Source organism: Ursus arctos, unplaced genomic scaffold (assembly GCF_023065955.2).
Source record: "Ursus arctos isolate Adak ecotype North America unplaced genomic scaffold, UrsArc2.0 scaffold_9, whole genome shotgun sequence".
Classification (NCBI taxonomy): domain Eukaryota; kingdom Metazoa; phylum Chordata; class Mammalia; order Carnivora; family Ursidae; genus Ursus; species Ursus arctos.
In genome coordinates this window covers 40,142,132-40,162,999 of record NW_026623111.1, presented here as the reverse complement: position 1 = coordinate 40,162,999, position 20,868 = coordinate 40,142,132, and the positions used below count along the sequence as shown (strand labels likewise).

At 37.0% G+C, this 20,868-nt stretch overlaps 1 protein-coding gene across 2 annotated transcripts in view; it reads left to right on the top strand.

Moving 5' to 3' along the window:
- Window positions 1–20,868, top strand: part of SCFD2 (sec1 family domain containing 2) — a 426,762-nt gene that overhangs the window by 223,210 nt on the left and 182,684 nt on the right. The window lies entirely within an intron of this gene.

Genomic DNA, 20,868 nt, shown 5'->3' with positions numbered 1-20,868 from the left:
TTATTTGTATAGTGTTGTTAGAGGTTGCTCTAGGGATTGTAATATACATGCTTAACATATCTAATTACTATCAATATTTTACTACAAATAGAGTGTAGAAATACTGTTCATATATCTAAGTTCTTTTATGTTTTAGTTCTCTTATATATTACATCTATGCACACTAAAAACATCATCAGGTATTTTAATTTTATATTTCAAGCATCAAATATATTTTAAAGAGCTCGACAGGAATAGAATAATCTATTATATCTACCAAGATATTTACCATTTCCATTGATCTTCCTTTATTTCTAATGTTCTAAGTTTCCTTTTGACTATCATTTCCTTCTGATACCAAGTTTTCTTCTGTCTGAAAACTTTCTTTAACCATTAAAAATAGATCTAGCAGAAAGGAATTCTCTTACTTTTCTTTCATCTAATAATATTGATTTCACCTTCAATCCTGAAGAATATTTTCACTGAATATAGTTCTTTTGGCACTTAAAAAATGTTATTTCACTTCTTTCTGGCCTCCATGGTTTCTGATGAAGAATCTACCATCATTCTAATTTAAGTTCTGGGTTTGAGACTGTGTTGAGTTCAAGCTGGAGGAGGGAATGCTTACCACCAGTCTGGTAGGATGTCAAAGTCTAGTCTCTCACATTCTGGTTTCATGTATTCTATGCAGGGTTTGTAGTTGCATATAGGGGGAGAGAAATAATAGAGTGTGTTTACTTCATCTCACCCAGAGCCTCTCTATGCATCTCTTTTGGGGAAGACTGGATATATAGTTCATTGGGAGCTGCTAAACCCCTTTTTATATTAATAAGTTGTGTGTGGTATGTATGCATATACGTATGTGTTTATCAAACATATATTATTTATTATGTGCCAAGCATAGTTTTAGTTGTATTACAAATTAATTTATTTAATCCTTATGACAGTCCTGTGAGGTATGTACAGTTTTGTCCCATACTTTACAGATAAGGAAATTGAGGGGCAGAAAGTTTAAGTTAATTGTCCAAGGTCACATAAGCTAGTAACTGAAGGAGCCATGATTCAGATCCCCAGGGAGTTTCAGAGTTCAAATCTTAACCATTATACTGTCTCTAATTAAACTGTTATAATTATATAATAAAATAATAAATAAAAACAAGAGGAAAAGAAGAAATAATAGATCATCATTATTGAACATTTCATATATCTTTGTTCTATACTAATAATTTCTACACATTATCTCTTGAATTAATTTGTTCATCATTCCAATTTTTATTGAGAGTTATGTTCGATACTATGCTAGGTGTGTGGGCACCAAAAGTGAATAAGAAAACAGTTCCCTGCCCTAGTGGAGGTTATAGTCTAGCAGGAGGAGGGTCATTAAACCAATGACTCCCATATAATTATGTGATTGTGGTTGTGAAAATTGTCACCGAGGAGATTGTTAGTAAGGAGAGCATTCTAGTGGGATTTCTAACAAATCTACCAGTAAAGATAAGATAGATTTTTCTGAAATAACAGACAGCCTCAAAATTTTAGTGGCGGAAAGCAATGAAGATTTATTTCTTGCTTATACTATATATCCATCAGAAGTGGACTGAAGGCTCTTTCTACATCATTTTTTTTTTTGTCTGCCTCAATCCAAGACACAGGCTGACAGAACATCCACGATCACATGGCCATTCTTAGAAGAAGAGGAAACTAGCATAGTAAACAAGACTGGCTATTGACCTCTTACCAAGAAATAACACAGTAGTTTCCACTCACATTTCATTGGTCAGACTTGGTCAAGGGTATGGGTGACTCCTAACTTACAGGAACTAGGAAAAATGCAGTCCTACCGTGTACCTAGAAGAAGGAAACCCACAAATATTTGGGAAGCAGCACTGAGATCTACCAGGCTGGTCTTGAGGTCAGGGGAATTTCCTTAGGAGATGATGTTTGAGTTGAATTCTGAGGCAAAAGGCAAAGGGATTGGGGTTGGGCAAATGTGACCAAAGTGATGAAAGTAAATAGGATTACACAAGGCCTAGAAAGCTGGTTTAAGGGCTTGGGATTTTATCCTAAAAGCTATGGGAAGCCAACATTTTGGGTGCAGATAATCATATTTGTATTTTAGATGGGATCCCATGACTGGTGTGGAGAATGGATGGAATGGGAGGAGATGAAAGATGAGTAAGGATAAACCATGGAGAAGCTGCTGTCCTATGGGCTAGAGAAGATGGTCACTTGGTTTAGGCAGTAGCAATTGACAGAAGTGGGTGGATTGGAGAAACAGGGCTTGTAGACTAATGGGTTAATCCTCCAAGATCCCCCGAGGAATCTACTATTATCTCCATTTTCTATGTGAGGAAACTAAAGCTTGGAGAAATAACAAAACTTTGCTAGTGAGTGGCAAACCAAGAGTTCAAATCTGTCCTGATTCCAAAACTTGTACTCTTAACCACCATGTCATGCTACTTCAGGGGAATGTATTGACAACATTTTATGTCCCTGTAATGGAGAAAGGATGGGAGAACCTACAGTGCAAATTTTCAGGTTTCCCACTTGTCCCAGTGGAGCGTGCAGACCCTCTGAGGGCAGATGCTTTATTGCCTTACTGTTCTCTACTCACCTTATAGACTTGGGGCCCTGAGCCCAGCTAGCTATGCAGTAAGTCCCAGTTGGGTTTGTATCTCTGTGATGTTAAAGTCAAAATTTAGACTCTAATGTAAATGCTTTCATTTAAATTAATATATGCATTAAAGCTAGGGGTGCGATGTTTTGAAGTTGGTTGAGGTGCCTTAGAGATTTTAATGTATCCTAAGTTCTACCTTTCCCTACCCCTCCCTTCTTCCATTCTGTGTTCCCTTTTTCTTTCTTTCATCCATTCATGTGGCCATCAGTCATTTTTTGAGTGATATTTATTGCAGGCAATACAGCAAAGTGATTCACAATGTGGATCCTAAGGTCCTTCTGTAAAAACCCTTTCCCAACTTTCCACTGACGTCAGAATTCTAGGTCAAACTCAATATCCACCAGTCCATGAAGCCTTTCAGCCTCTGCCAACCAGTTTTGAAAAGACTTTCACTTGTAACTAAGTACAATTTATCTTAGACTAACTCTCTACTGCTCTCTGTAGTCTGTTCCCCTTGAGAATGAGGAGCTCATTCTTTATACTTCTTTCACTTTCCCAAATGTGCTCATCACGGTGCTAGGTATACAGTTACTTCCAGATGCCCTCAAAAATAGAAGAATGAATGATGTTTTATCTGAATCTTTATATGGGGCTGGCTTTTGAACATAAGCTGTGAAACACAAGTGGTCTTGAGATATAATCAGTAATAGAATTTCATATAATACAAACCAGAAACCAAAATAATATATTTAAATATGAAAATTTTTAAGTGGTAAAATTACCAATATTACCTAGTATCCTTTTTCTGTTCCAAGATCCCATCCAGGATACCATATTACATTTAGTCATCACATTTCCTTAGGTTTCTCTTGGCTGGGACAATTTTTCAGACTTTCGGAATTTTTGACGACCTTGACAGTCTTAAGTACTGCTGAGATATTTTATAGGATGTACCTCTAGTGGAATTTTTCTGATGTCTTTCTGATGATTACACTGGCATTATGTGTTTTGAGGAAGAAGACCATAAAGATACAGTGCCATTTTCATCACATGGTATCAAGGGCGCATACTATCAACATGATGTTGACCAGGTGGCTGAGATAGTATTTGTCAGGTTTCTCAACAATAGTTACTCTTTTTCAACCCTTTACATACTGACCTCTTTGAAAAGAAGTCCTATATGCAAGAGTGAGGAGTTATATTCCACCTCCTTGAGGGCAAAGTATCTACATAAATTACTTTAAATTCTTCTATACAAGAGATTTTCATTTCTCCTCCATTTGTTAATTTATTCAATTATTTATTTATATTGATATGTACTAATGAAATATTTTATACTGGGGACTATGTTCCAATACTACTGCATTTTTTTTTTTTGTTGCTCATATTGTTCCAGTTTGGTCTTTGGGAGCTCTCTCAGTTGGTTCCTTGGTATACCCTTATGAGATTTGTTTTGTTTTGTTTTCTGAGCTCTTCCTTATTTTCTGACACTAGATTATACAGACTCATCTTTATATTTCATGCCTTAGTCCTAGATTCAGCTGTTTCTTCAAAGAGCCCTGGTTCTCTTCACTGGAATGATGTTAGATAAGCTCATTGCTACTGGGACGCCATTGGTCTTCTAGACCTCTTGGTTGACAGAGTAAGGAAATGTGTGTACATATATAAATCCCTGTAAATATATATATTTATAAATATTTCTATTATGAGACCATCAGTGTTCAGAGTAAGCTAGACATTAGTTTACACTGATGTCTCCAGCTCTAATCCATTGCCACATGGATCATTCTAGCTTCACTCCCTTATTTATCTATACTTTCCACACCAATAGTTACAAACCTGACTCCTAAGCGTCCATTCATTTAATTGCTTAAATTCAGTTTACACACCTCTCCCTCCAACCAGAATACTACGTAAGTGAAGGTGGAACATTCTGAGGGTAGCATATCCAGAGCCATCCTTCTTCGGTTGTGATGTTAATTTTGATCACCATGTCAAGGTATTGTCTGGCTTCTTCCTATAATATAATGTTCTCCTTTGCAACTAAGGAGCAAATTATGGTCATTTATTTTGAGACCATACAAATATCCTACTCCACATAAACTTTCACCCATTGATTCTTGCCCAAACCAGTCTTACAATGATGGTTGTAAAAGGATGTTTTTCAAGTCCACTACTCATCAGTTGACATCTGTTAGAAAGAAAAGCTCTCTTCTCCCATAGCTGTCTATGTATATGTTTATTTATTATCAGTATGGACTTATGGATTCCTATTTAATTAAATGTGCTATAGTTTACCAATTTTGGTGCTCAGTTGACTCAGATCTAGCCAGTGTTAGCCACTATTTGTGGATAACTTTCTTACTTTCTGACACAACAGATGGTCCAGGCTCATCTTAACACCTTTCTTACTTCATCCCTGGAATCAGCCATTTTTCAAAATTCCCTGGTTCCTTTTAGTGGAGAGTTGTGTAGAGAAACCAAGATCTAGTTACTAGGTATACTCATTATTACTGGGTGTCACTGCATACACACACACACACACACACACACACACACACACACACACATATCTATGCTATATATATGATATTTTATTTCACTTTTTCACAGTGAGAGCCTTGGCTCTCAGCAATGTCTCCATATGTGTTCCATTTGCTTAATCCTACAGTACACAAACAAAGTAGTTGCACAATTGCTGTAGTCATTCCACTATGAAAAAGACACCCACTAAAAATAGTTCAGGATTTACTTACAGTTCTTTTTTTCCTAAACCAAGGGTATTTATCAAAGCATTGTGTTCTAAAGTTACTGGGATCAGTTCTTCCCTAGCCTCTCCCCACCCCCATGTGGTTCTATTATTCAGTTGGGATCGTTTCTGTTTGCATTCAACTTTAGGTTTATTTCCTATGCTTATTAATTTAATTGTGTTTTTGAATATATGCAACATTAACATTCTTCCAAATTTAAAATTATACAAAAAGTTGTATTCAGAAATGTTACTCCTCTATCCTTTCCACCCCTTTTTCCTCATGCCTCATTTACCCCTTTGTAGGCAAACAATTTCATTGGTTTCTGATTTATTCTTCCTGTGTTTTCTCTTGCAAAAATAAATTGGGAAATGTCTGGTTTCTTATTTTTCCCTTTTTCTTACTCAAAGGCAGCATACGATATGTGCTCTTGTCCAGTGCTTTATTTACTTAACAATATAGCCTTGAAATTATTCTCTTTCAGTTCATAGAGAGCTTTCTTGTTCTTTATTACATTTACCTAGTATTTCATTGTGTGAATGCACCATACTTTATCCAACCATATCCTGTGTTTGGAAATTTAGGTAGTTTCCAATATTTTGTGGTTACATATAATAATGCAATGGATAACCTGGTGTGTATGTGTTAGAGATACACGATCAGGGTATATTCCTCGTTGTGTCACTGTAGTCATGGTCTTGCTGGCATGGAGACAGATGCATCTAGCTCTAGATATTACCAAATTCCCCTCCAGAGGGGTAGTACTCTTTTGCCTTCCTACCAGCCATGTTGGAGAGGGCCTGTTTGCTTTCAGACTCACAACAGACTGTATTGTCAAGCTTTTGATTTTTGCTTATCTAATGAGTGAGAAATTGTACATTAATATTATTTTAATATGCATTTCTCTTTTAAGTGAAATTGAACATTTTATTCTATTTTAATGTCATTTATATCTTATGTGGGAATTTTTAACTCATATCTTTTACACATCTTTCTATAGTATTTTTGGATTCTTTTTCAACAATTTTTTTAAAGTTCTTTATAAATTAGGGACATTAGTTCTTTAGGAGATATTTGCACATGTTTTCTAATTTGTTCTCATTTGATTTTGCATACAGTGTTTTTTCCATACACTTTTTTAAAAGATGGTCAAATATATCAATCCTTTTTTTGAGCATTTGGGTTTTTGAGTCATAGTTGCAAAGCCTTTTTAACTTCCAGTAGAAGAATTATAGAGGAATTTACCCGTTTAAAAATTATTTAATTTTATTCTTTAAATATCTCATCAGTTTGGACTTTGTGCTTATGAATAGCATGAAGAATGGTTCAAAATTTATCAATTCTCAAATGACTGTCCAGTTGTCCTACACCATATATTAAATTAAGGAGGGCATGAGATGTGATGAGCACTAGGTGTTGTACACAACTAATGAATCATTGAACACTACACCAAAAACTAATGATGTACTATATGTTGACTATTGAATTTAAATAAAAAATAAAATAAAATAAAAATTTATTAATAATTTTTTAAAAGTCCACCTTTGCCCCCACATATTGAGAAGCACCCATTTCATATACTAATTTCCATCTGTGGTCAGGTCTCTTTCTGGACTTGCTGTTCTGTTTCATTGATCTGTCTTTTCATGTTCCACAATCACACTCTTTTAGTTATAAAGGTTTTGTAGTAGGTTTTAATATTTTGTTTAGCTATTCCTCTCTCACAGCTCTTCCTTTACTTGTTTTTCTTAGATAATGTTGTGTTGTTTTTTTTTTCATATGAACTTTAGCATTTAGTAGGCTCAATTTATATATTTCCAGAAAAAAAAGGTTTATTGGTATTTTTATTGGGATCTCACAAAATTTAGAAGTTGTCTTAGAGAGCACAGACATCTTTGATGATACAAGAGCTGGGCATGTTTTTCCATTTGCTCAAGTCTACAACCGTGTTTTACAGAAGTGTTTGGGAACAGTGTTTTCCATATAAGTTTTAAACTTTTTAAGTTTTTTTCTAAGTTTTGTATCTTTTCATTGTTATTATAATAATATAATATTTTCTAATATTACAATATTAAAATATTATAATAATATTTTCTCTACCATCATACCTTTTAATTTCAACCAGTGTTTTTAAAAATCCTGTTTAAAAGCACTGCTTAACACATTTTTTATTTCATTTTAAACCACTATCTCAGCACAGCCAGACTGTGTGCTATGGATCAAAGATAATTATTCCATGAGTAATTCCCTTCTGTGTCAGCAAAAAAGTTTAAAACTTTACACATGTAATGTGGACTAGCACCCACTGGAACCATCACCATCCAGAATTTAGAAGATCAGTTGTTATCAAAAGGGGACTATGATTCTGGGAGCTCTGTGAGTTGCACTTTTGATTAGTACAACAGAAATGTTATAACCACGGTCAAAAAAAAAAAAAAAAAAAAGAAGAACAGGACCAGAGATCAGCACCAGGTCTTATTGAAACATCAGCATTTGGATGCGCAGCTCTTCCACTGGTTTCTGTGCTACAAACATAGGAGGGACTAGCGCAGCCCCGTAAAGCCATCCTGAGTTTCTGCAAGCCAGTTCTTTCTACAGTGCACGAAGGGTGACGTGTGGGAAGTATGTTACCATGTAGAACATGTCGGCGGTCTCTCGCTTGCCCTGGGAGCTGCAGCGCGTCAGTGGGAACTTTGCGCCTGACATTTTTCGGTCTCCACTGAGGCATTTGAAGTCGTGCCAGAAGTGGAGCTCTGTCTTTCCTTCACTTCATCTCACAGCTGTGGGTTTTCGTGATTCATTCTACAACACGGTTTGGGGGGGGGGGGATTATTTATGCTGGAGTTCTGAACATTTGCATCATCATGAGATTTTAATGGAAACTTACAAACCATTTTTTACAAATTACTTCCAACATGGATATACTTTATACTCACTGGAAAACATAGATACTAGAAAATACTAAAAAAGAAAGCACATTTTTAGGACCGAGAATAATGCTGAAATGAAAGCTAAAGTTCAATTTCTGTAACCTCTTGATACTTGTGGAGTTTGGGTTGAGGCCATATGTGATTCCATAGGGAACCTTGTGTGTTTGTTCACCTACACTATTCATCTCTCGTCCAAATCTGATTCTCACAGGATACTTTGTCAGAATGCCTATTAAGGCATCTTTTAATAATAGCAATTTGTAATGTAGTCCTAATGACCTTTCAACACCTAATTTAATGAAGCCAATTAAATTTTGCTATCTAGCAGGATAAATAATGGCTATTATGACTAACGAAATAATCAGATTAAGAAACCATTTCTCTCTTTTCACATATACACACATGCATGTGCACACATTTGTTTCTTTTTATACATAATTTATTTAGTCTTTCACAAGCATGATGGAATTTCTGATCCTTAACCTCAGGGCCATCACCAGAAATGCTAATCTTTTTAGAATGTAATAAATAATAATAGATAATATTTGTTGTACACATCTGTGCCAGGCACTATTCCAAACAATGTATTTATTCCTCAGAAGAGCCCTATTCAGTTGTTGCTATTATCATCCTGCATTGAACAAATGTGGAAACTGAGGCCAACTCACCCAGGTAGTAAGTATTGGTAATTTACTTCCTGGGCTCTTTAACCACCACAGAAGTAGCCACTTAGCAGAAGTAAAGGCTAAGAGTTCTGGGTGTCAGTCAGGGAAAAAAAAAAAAAGCCAAAAGCCATGCAGCTTCCTACAAGGCCCTTCATGGTCTGTCCTCCTTGTCTTCTCATCCTTCTCAACCTTTCAGCAATATCTCTTGCCCCTCTACCCTCCCTGATTCCACCTCACTGGTTCAAATACACTGAGCATGCTCCTGCCCAGGGACTGGCTCTTCCGTCCTCTTGTCCTCAGATACCCACTCGGCCTGCTCTGATTTCCTCCAGAGCGGCCTTTCTGACCGTCCTATAAAAAGTAGCAATAGCCCTCTCCCCAAGTGGGCCCTCTGCTTTATTCTTTCCACTGCACTCGTCTGACAGAGTATAGTCTTACTTTTACCATCTCTACCTCATGTCAACCATCCATCTGTTCTCCACCTCTATAATTTTATCATTTCAAGAATGTTATATAAATGGCATCATATAGTAAGGAACTTTGAGATTGGCTTTTTTTGCTCAAATGGCCTTGACATCTAAGTTGTGGCATGAATCAGTCGTTCATTCCGTTTTGTTGCTGAGTGGTATTCTCTGGCATATATGTCTCACCAGTGGATGGACGGATGGGTGGTTTCTAGTTTGGGGCTATTATAAGTAAAGCTGTTATGAATATTCATGTACAGGTTTTTCTGTGGGTGTAAATTTTCATTTCTCTAGGATCCATGCCTCCAAGTATCATTGCTAGGTTGTATGGTAAGTGTAGATTGAGTTTTATTTTGTTTATTTTATTCATTTGTGTGTGTGTTTATGTGCGCATGCGTGTATTTAGTTTTAAAATAAATTGTCAAACTGTTTTCCGGAGTGACTGTACCATTTTACATTTCCACTACTAATGCAACGTTATTTCCTTTTTGAGATGTAGAAAATACATGGAAACTTTTACTATGTATTGTATTATTATGTGTTTTATCAGACAAACTGTAGTGTAAGTCCATCAAAGGTTGGAACTGTGGCATTCTGTCTCTGTATACAGGCTTGTCGCACAAAACCTGGCATATTGCACTCTGGAAATATTTGTTGAATGAAACGAAGCACAAATATGGGTTGCAATTTACACAATACATCACATGGCAATTTCTAATTTAGCTTTTGAATCCCTAGGATTATTGTGCATTATAACATTCTGTCATAATTTTGATGTCTCCTTTTCTGCCACACATACTAAAAACCTGAAGTGATGTTGACTTTGACTCAAGGATTTATATTTCTTCAATTATTGAATCATTACATCTTTTGAGACTTGATATCCCCATAGAATATAAACTAAAAAGTGAGTTTAAGAGAAAAACCATAAATTATTAGAATTGGGGGGGGGGAAGCATGACCTACTGTGTCTTAATAGTGAAAATGCAACATTGCTAAAATGGACTACAAAGTCGCAGACCCCATAGCCGTATCCTGCAGTGTATTTTTTCTCCCAGGAGTCCTCAGTCTGCTGTGCTCTATCACAGGTCACCTAAGCAGTGTTTATGAAAGTTGTGGCCGTGAGCCTCCGGAGGGACTTCCGGTGTTCTAAATTTGAACCATCGAAGGTTGAACTAAACTGACATCAGATGGGACAATAAGTCATAATTAGCCTTTATTTAGCAATCAGATTTCTGTAGATCTTCCTGGAGGATTATGGTAATATAAGGCATTTTCCAGAGTCTGAACTGAAAGACCATCAGAAATAATGTATAGTTGGGTGGTTTTTCAGTTTTTTTACTCCCTCAACCTCTTGTTAATAATCACTTTGTGACTTACATCCCTCCCTAGCACAGAGTCTGCCACATTTCTTCTTTCACCTCTTTTCCTCTTTTCCCTGGGCACTAAAGGTCAATTCTTTATCCCTAATGAGAGACAGCACCTTTCCATCTTAGAAAAACTCAGCGTTACTCCCTCTCACATGAGCATCTCTTTATATCTCCAAACTCCCTCCTCTCTCCTTTCAACAACCATCAGAGACACAAAGTTCCCTTTTTGGAGTCCATGGATTGAAACTTTACAAATCTTGAGGCTTTCTCTCTCATCTATAAATGATTGTAACGCTCTAACATAGGGCACGATGGTATAGCACTCATTTGTCTGATTGCCTTCCCAAATTAAGCAAGGCATAGCAACTCTACGATTGTGGTCTTAGAGTCACATGGCGAACCTGTGATGGAGGGAAGATTCAGAGGTGAGGCAGAACTGTTTCTGAGCCACCGGTTCCTGGTTCTCGGCAAGTCTCTTAGCCTAAACCTCTGTTGTCTCAAAATGAGACAATAGGATTGGTGTGAAGATCCAAGGAGGTAATACGTACGAGCTCTGAATACAATGCTTGGCACAGTTCCATGCCTTATAAGTATTAGCTTTTAATTGTAAGCTCCACGAGGGTGGAGATTTGTCCTGTTTTGTTTATAGCCGTTATCCCCAGCACCTCAGACAGTCCCCATGAATAAGTTCTTCAGAAATAGGTGCTGAATGAGTGAAGGAATGGTCATTAAAGACCTCACTCTAGAATACCACTTTCACCGTAAGGATTCTTCCTTACTCTCTAATCGTAGACCGTAGGTATTTTCATTCAAGCATATTTCTCTCCTATCTGGACCGAACCATCCTTTTCTATACCTTCCCTTAACATACTTCACCAGCCCTGACTTTCTAAGACTACAGAGTGAAGAAGACGGTCTCTGCCCTCAGGGAAATTCTGCCCTTACGAGGAAGCACAAGTAAACAGATGAGCTGCTTTCTGAAAAGGTGTCCCCTCCTGGTTTCCTTCCATTCTTCATTCTATCCCTTTGGCACTTTTAGTGAGGTTAGCATGTGCATTTTCTAAACATCGTTGTCACGTATGATTTGAATCCAACAGAAAATCTAACTGTTTATGGGGAGATGTTTGTTTTGGGTTTCTTATTTTTTGTTTTGTTGCCAAAATAGTTTTCACTTGTTATCCTCTTTTGACTGGCTTCCAGGAGAATTTCAGATACAAAGCAACAGATGGCTGGAAAGAGGGTTTCACAATGTCCCCTGGGCCTAGTGAAATCCCACTTGCCACCCAGGCACTGCAGTTTCTGACAAACCTTCAAAGCTTCTCCAGCTTGTTTTCCATTGCAAAACTATACAGTGCATGCAAGTCACCGTAGCATAGTTTGTTATTACCCTAGTGAAGTTCTGGCTATTGCAGCCCTCTGTAGAAGAAGCGAATATATCATACATATTGGCACAGATGTCCTTAAAGTTAATTTTCTTCTAATGATTGAGAATGTTTTGAAATGTCACAGGGGAAATATGTTTGTATAACTCCACATCTTCAGAAATGATGCCAAGCAAAGATGTTGTGTGAATTAATAAAATCAGCATGTAGTCTAGATATAGACTCCAAAACGTTTAAAAATACAGAAATTCTACAGGCAGATAGGCCATCTAGAGATGGTCCTAACTTCTAACCATGGTCAAAGAAGTTGCTCAGGGTCGCCTGGGTGGCTCAGTTGGTTAAGCATCTGCCTTCGGCTCAGGTCATGATCCCAGGGTTCTGGGATCAAGTCCCACATCGGGCTCCCCGCTAAGCAGGAAGCCTGCTTCTCCCTCTCCCCCTGCCCCTCCCCCTGCTTGTGCTCTCTCTCTCTCTGTGTCAAATAATTGAATGAATAAAACCTTAAAAAAAAAAGAAGTTGCTTAGATTTATTTTGATGTCAAGCAATTTATTTTGATGCCAAGCAATTTTGCCCTAACTTGTATAGAAAAACATTTTTTTTTAAATTTCCGTGTCTCTGAATGAATCTGGTGTCTTCTGACTATGCCATCTTTAATTTGTCTACTTCATAGGTACTGTCACTTTTGTAACTATAGGATTAAACAGAAAAATAAATTGAACTAGAAACCTAGTCATTGGCATATCTCTTAATTGAATATCAGCACAATTGGACCTAGTCAAAATTAAAACCTTGTTTGCTTCAAATCAAGAAAATGAAAAGACAGTCCACAGAATTGGAGAAAATGCTCGCAAATCATACATTTGATAATAGTATAGAATTCAGGATATATAAAGGACTCTTACAATTCAATAATAAAAAAGACAACCTAATCAAAATATGGGCAAAAGATTTTATTAGACATTTCTGCAAAGCAGATGACCAGTAAGCATATCAGAAGATGCTCAACTTCATCAGCCATTAGGGAAGTGCAAATCAAACCATCCTGAGACACCACTGCTATTGTCCTAAATAAGATACAATAGCAAATGCTGGGGATGTGGAGAAATTGGAACCTTGATACCTTGCTGGTGGAAATGTAAAATGGTGCAGCCTCTTTGGAAAAGATAAACATAAAGTCATCATATGACCCAGAAATTCCACTCTTATATCCAAGAGAATTGAGGGCATACATTCACACAAACATTGCATGCAACTTTTGTCAGTAATAACACTCATAATTGCCCCAAAGTAGAAGCAACCCAAATGTTCATCACCTGATGATTGGTTTAACAAAATGGGATGCATCCAGGCAATGAACTACGATTCAGTCTTATAAATAGATGAAGTACCTACACACACTACAACCTGGATAAACCCTGGAGACATTATGCTAAAGGAAAGAAGGCAAACACAAAAGGCCACATACTGTATGATTCCATTTATAGGGAATATTTGTAATAGGCAAATCTTTAGAGATAGAAAGTAGATTAGTGGTTGCCAGGGGCTGGTGGAGTGGGGAAAAGGGAGGAGGGTAGAGGATAGGGAGTGACTGCTAAAGAGTCTGGATTTCTTTATGGAGTGATGAAAATGTTCTGGAATTAGATAGTGGTGACAGTTACATAACCTTGTGAATATGCTAAACTCCACTGGATTGCATGCTTTAAAATGGTGACTCTATGGCATGTGAACTGTGTCCCAACTCCTAAAACAGCTCAGAAAACCTGTTAAAAATCGCCTAACAAATTAAAAATCATCTTGATATGGAAATACAGTCATCTAAAGTTGTGATTTTCTCTTTGAGGTCTTATTAAAAAATTGTTTATGACAACAAATAACCCTCCCAGGTTATAAAGGATACATTTTACAGAAATCATCTAGACCCTGTTAACCCACACACTAAGATAATTGCCTGAAATTCTGCCTTCAGTGTGGTCAGGGGTAGATTTCAGCATGTGTTGCATTTACAGGGCACTAGGAGGTAGATTGTAGTTTGCAATACTAATTGAAATAAGACACTGGATAACCCCTGAAGCTGGCACTATCACATACTTATTGTATATCATCTATTCTAAGATGTACATTTTTTTTCAAATGTTAACATCTTTGGGACGTATCTAACAATTGATGGCGTCTTGGATTTGATGAAAGATGGCAGTTTTGGATTGTGTGTGTTTGCTTTTAATACGTCTCTAGAGTGGTTAGCCATACAAGATTAACTTTGCTGTTCCCTAAAGGCCTATTTATATTAAAATATCACTGCCAGAGCACCCCCAGTGGTATGTTTATTTTGAGGCTTTGAAACCCAGTTGTTGACATATCTCCTAATTACATAAAAAATAGTTCTCAGAGGTTAAATGAAAGCTTCCCACACCCCCTCCCTATCTTTTTGTATTACAAGTACTAAGAATGATTTCCCTCCTTTGTTGCTTTATGAAATAGAAGGAGAAAGGCCTCTCAAGTTGTCCTGCCTTCTTTATTCCCTTCTGTCACGTTGGGCCATTTAAAGGAAGTGAAAACTTGAATTAATAGACATTTAAAAAATCCTATTTCTACATGTGATATTTGGATTTGAAACTTTGAGAATAAAGTCTTCAAAGTTTCTACAATTGACCATAATGTAATAGTTTTTTTAAAAGTTGCTGTAACATAACATACCATAACACCCTACCATAGAAGATAGTTCAACTTTTGCCCAAGTATCGTCTCTAAGGCCTTTGGATCCAGAAGGTTTGGGATTCCTGAGTGGCGATTGAGAGGATATTGTTAATCCGTAGTTTATGAAATGTTTGTTTTACCCCTAAACACAAAGAGAACCTGATAATTACAAATGGCGATACTTCTTAAAAATATAAACATGAGATGAAAATTCAGAGCATACTTAGCCTAAGAAGCAGTTGTCAAGGGGAGTAGAGAGGGAGGGGATATTTTCATTATTAGAACACTTGGTTCTGTGTGATAGTATCCATTTACAAAGGCAAAGCTTTGCTGGCGTTACCTTGAAACAAGTATATTAATCCTAACCATCTGTTTATATGTGTTATACAACAGGAATACCTAATTATTCCCATAGTGAAGAAAGGAATTTCTTTATGTATATATTAAAATGTATATTTATGCACATATATCTTCATGTATGCTTTCTATATAGCATAGATGTGTATCTATGTATGCCATATAGCCATCAAATATCCTCTGGGGTCTTAGCTCAATGGTGATTTGTAATGCAGAGGGTGAATTTCTCATGCTCTTGGTTGAGGATTTGAAATTGGATAGTAAGTCCAAGTTATAAAGTGTAACGTGAGGGGAGAAGAAGCATTTATAAGAGTAATTACTGGGTGCTTTGAATACTCTTTTCAGTTTGGATTCTTGTTAAAAAATCTTTTGGGTGCTTGGATGAGCAAGGTACTGGACAATCTCTCCTCTCCCATTTTCCTTCCAACATTGTTCAAACCCCTCCTGGTGAAAGGGAAGTAGCTTTTAGAGAGAAGGGACAACCATAAAAGGTCAATAAACGCTCAGTTCTGTGTCTACCTAGCTACCTGCATAGGCATTGGAGCCAGTGATGGCACATCACTAATTGCAGGATATCTTATGAAAACTCATTTCAGACCCAAGACAAGGCAGTGTCCTTGCCTGATTTACCTCATTCTGTGTTCCATCATTACTCACCGAGTACAAATAAAGGCACAGGTTGTAGCCATTTGACAGATTGTTTTATTACATTGGGCAATACAGCCCATGTATTAGATAAGACCATGGACTATAGGATCAGATCATATGGGTTCATATTCTGATTCTCCTATTTCCTAGCTATGTGACTTTGGGAGAGTTATTTAACCTCTCGGTACCTTAGTATTCTTATCGGTAACACGTGGCTAGCAATAGCATGTGCCATATAGCAGTGTCGTCATAATGAAGTGAGTTTATATATGAAACCACTTAGAACATTACCAGCACACAGAGTAAATTGCTTCTTGATTTGCTATAGAAAATAGGACTTCTAATATAGACCTTATTGTTCAGAGAAGCACACAATGTGCAGAATAAAAATGGAAACCTTAGGAGTATTTTCTCACTCAAATTTTAAAAATATGACTTACAAAATAATAAATTGTCTCTTTTTAAAAATGGGACTTTTAAAATCAGGCCTTGCCAAAAAATGTTTGTTAATTAACAAATTATAACTGCTCACTTTCCATTTCTAGAACTAAAATAGATTTCTGACCATGAATGCTTTGGTAATTTGAATTATTTGCTATCAAATAAAAGATAAGTAAGACTAAAGGTAATTTAGTTCAGAAGGAAGCATATGAGCTTGGGAGATATAAAGACCTGGTTGTAAAATTCAACTTCACCACGTATTGCTCTGTGATCCCAAACAAGCACTAAACTTCTCTGAGCCTCAGTTCCCAGATTGTAAAATAACACTAATAAGGCATTTGGTCTATCATAGTTCAAGGCAAAAGGTGGTGCTCAGAAAAAGGCTCCTATAATTCAGGAAATAGGAACCAATAACTAGTTCCTATTAACCATGCAAAAGATTTTGAAAAATCAACGAAGTCTTATGACAGTTCCAGTGGTGATGATCTTTTTTTTATTACTGAAGGAGAGTTCATATACAATATTATATTAACTTCAGGTGTACAATATAGTCATTTGGCAATTATGTGTGTTATGAAATGCTCATCGTGATAAGTGTAGTTACCTCTGTCACCATACAAAGTTAGTACAGTATTATTGACGATATTCCCTATACTGTACTTATTCTTAGACTTGCTTATTTTATAGTTGGAAGTTTGTACTTCTTTTTTTTTTTTTAGTGTTTTTTTTATTATATTATGTTAGTCACCATACAGTACATCCCTGGTTTTTGATGTAAAGTTCGATGATTCATTAGTTGCGTATAACACCCAGCGCACCATGCAATACATGCCCTTCTTACTACCCATCACCGGTCTATCCCATTCCCCCACCCCCCCCAAAGCCCTCAGTTTGTTTCTCAGAGTCCATAGTCTCTCATGCTTCATTCCGCCTTCTGATTACCCCCTTTCTTTATCCCTTTCTTCCCCTACCGATCTTCCTAGTTCTTATGTTCCATAGATGAGAGAAATCAGATGATAATTGTCTTTCTCTGCTTGACTTATTTCACTTAGCATTATCTCCTCCAGTGCCGTCCATGTTGCAGCAAATGTTGAGAACTTGTTCTTTCTGATAGCTGAGTAATATTCCATTGTATATATGGACCACAACTTCTTAATCCAGTCATCTGTTGAAGGGCATCTCGGTTCCTTCCACGATTTAGCTATTGTGGACAATGCTGCTATGAACATTGGGGTGCATATGGCCCTTCTCTTTACTACGTCTGTATCTTTGGGGTAAATACCCAGTAGTGCAATGGCTGTGTCATAGGGTAGCTGTACTTCTTAATTCTCTTCACCTATTTCACCCACATCCCCACTCCTTCCCCTCTGACAACCACCAGTTTGTTCTCTGTATTTATGACTCTATTCCTGTTTTTATTTGTTTTTTAGATTCCACATATAAGTGAAAGCATCTGGTACTTGGCTTTTCCTGTCTGACTTATTTCACTTAGCATAATACTCTATAGGTCCATTCATGGTGTCACAAATGGCAAGATTCCTTTCTTTTTTATGGCTGAATAATATTCCGTGTGTGTGTATGTGTGTGTGTGTGTGTGTGTGTGTGTGTGTACACTGCATCTTCTTTATCCATTCATTTATTGATGGACACTTGAGTTGCTTCCATATCTTGGCTATTGTAAATAATACTGAAATAAGCATAAGGGTGCATGTATTTTTTTTGAATTTTTGGTTTTGTTTTCTTCAGGTAAATACCCCTCAGTGGATACTTACCCAGTAATTCCAGTGGTAGTGATCTTGATTTTACAATGCTCCTAGACATGCTGGTGTTTAACAATGATCATGGTACATCTGACTAAACCTGATGTACACAAGCTCCCGTGTAGAATATTGGCCTGAAAAGAGAGACAAAGTATATCACAAAGAAAATTGGTATATATTTTAGATGTAGACTAATAATGACCGCTAATTATATGAACTTGTGTAAGTTATTTAATTATTCTATACCTCATTCTTGATATGAGATGATTGGCCTAGATGACTTTTGAGAAATAAATGTCCACAAATTCAGGAATGATAGAATAAGCTTTAATACCTTAGAGATGGTTGAACGTTTATCAAATGAGAATATAAATATTACTGGAGTTTGCCATGATTTTTTTCAGAAAACTTGTGGGTATGGGGAAGGGAGGAGTGAAAATTAGATCTTAAAACTGAATCTAAACTGTGAAATAGTCAAACACTTAAAGGAATCATATGAATAAAGTTTTAAAAGCACTGATCTAACATTGAAATAACTACATGTGGAAAAACTTCTATTTTTATGTTATTTTTACTGTCATATTGCATTATCTTAAAATTAAATGTGATCACACTTAGGGTGATTACCTATATACATACCCATCCAATGCTAGATTTTCTCAGGAGAAAAAGTGAAGGTTCTTTCTTACAGGAAGAAAATCTGGCATAAGTTCCATGATGATTCCATTGGATGCTAGAACAATATCCATGTTGTAGCTAAATTATAGTCTTAAACCTTGTCTTGGCAAAGTTTGAGCAATATATGAAATGTCTTCTGGTGCATTTAAATTAGGGTAATTACCAAGCCTGTGTCTCCAGGTTCTACTCTGATGCTGAAAGAAGAATCAATTTGTCCTCAAAAAAAAAAAAAAAAAAAAAGCAAATAGGGAAAATAAGCCCCATTGGATAACCCCAAGCATTCCAGCAGTCTGCTCTGGGTCTGCATAGAGAAGCACTGCTAAAGAGCCCTTGTTTGTCACCATTAAAAGGTTCATCAAATTTGATGGAAAATTATATTTAAATGCTTCGAGTTGGCAGGTCCTTTTTCCTCACAGCTTTTAAAGTTACTTCTTTTGCCACTGATTGGTCCATCCACCTCATTTTCCTCCTAATATTTCACTAGCACCTCTGCCCCTGACAGTTATGAGGACCCAACGCCAGCCAGATATCAGCAGGCTTGCTTAGCCCGACAGCAGCTCTGGAAGGAGTCTGACCAGAGCAGGGTGCAGAGGCTTTGCGTGAATAATGCTGTATTCTTGTCAGTGGTTTGGGCCCCGGGAGGATGCTAACATGTTTCCATAGCAGATGGGTCAGCTCTTGCCTGCCATTCTGTCTTTTGAACTTCCTGTTCAAGGGTATGGTTTTCATCAACCTTGATGCTGTAGAGAACACCTTCTTTATAAGATTGGATATTTTTTTTTTAGCTAAAAGAAAATAACTGAATGTTTTTGGATATAAAAGTTTCTTCAGAAAAGATTAAAAGGGGGTGGAGTAAGGAGCCCAGATGTCCAAGTGAAAAGTTGTAACTGTGATAGAAGGTTTTTGGTGTGGCTTTTTTTGTTGTTGTTTTTTTGTTTTTGTAATGCCTGAAAATTAAGACTGAGGAAAACAACCTTTTCCAGGCTCAGATTTCATTAAATGCCATTAAGACATTAAACCTTTTGCTATAAAACTGCTTTGCCTTATTTTTTTTGTACACAATCCCTGAACATATATGTCATTTTGCCCTGCTCATGTCTACAAATCTTTTGGCAGGAAAAATAATGTCTTCACCTTTTCTTTTAAGCATCTTGATCTCATTTTCAGAGGGATGATCCAAGTGTGGTGTTCATAGGGTGAGCAGAATTGGGAATGCTTGGTATGCTAGCCTCATTCCTATGGTATTTACTGCTAGGGGCAAAACATGGCTCAGGTAAATTATAGGGACCGATCAACCTTATTAAACCCATAAAGTGAGCTTTATCCAAGCAGCGGAAAGTGAAGACATTTCAAAACTTGGTACATCTCCAGAGAGAAAAATAACATATTTCTGGGATGTCCATGTAGTAGAAACACGAGTGTGTCCTCCTTTAAGGAACTCTAATCTGTAAACATAGACACGGTAAAAGCATACAAAGTAGACAGTGATCATATATCCTTCTACATTTACATTCAGATTATTATTACTTGCCAAAGAGAATACACGGCAAACTGTTAAAGAGTCCCTAGAGACAGTTCCATGTATAAATGTTCAAGGAATGGCTGTATGATACAGTAAGAATGTGTAACACAAGCAGAAAGAAATGTCTGATGTTATTGTGGTTTTTGACAGCAGAAGTCCCTCTGAAATTTTAAGGCCAAATAAATCTGAGGGAAAATATAACCCCATTCATTAAAATATGATTCACGTGTAATTTTTGAAGCAAAGACAGACATCTCTCTCTCTACAGTGGTGCTCTGATGACCACCAGGAAACCCATCTCGATGCTGTGCCTGTCTGACTGGCCTGAGAGGGACCCATTGTGTATCTCTGACATGAAACCATCAAGGAAGGCAACGGTGGTCACCTCAGGGGTGGATTTTTGTTGCTCTTGTGTTTGAATATTCAGCAGAAGGGATGAGAAGCCTAAGTCCTGAGTAGGCACTCGTCGAGCATGTCCTGTGCCACAGCTCCTACACTAGGAGCACTCAGCTGCAAGCCAGTGATGGAGAGTAGCTGCGGTGGAGTTACTGCCAATCAGAGGGGAAGGAAGAGTTGGTAGCAAGAAGCAAAACCCACCGGAACTAGATCA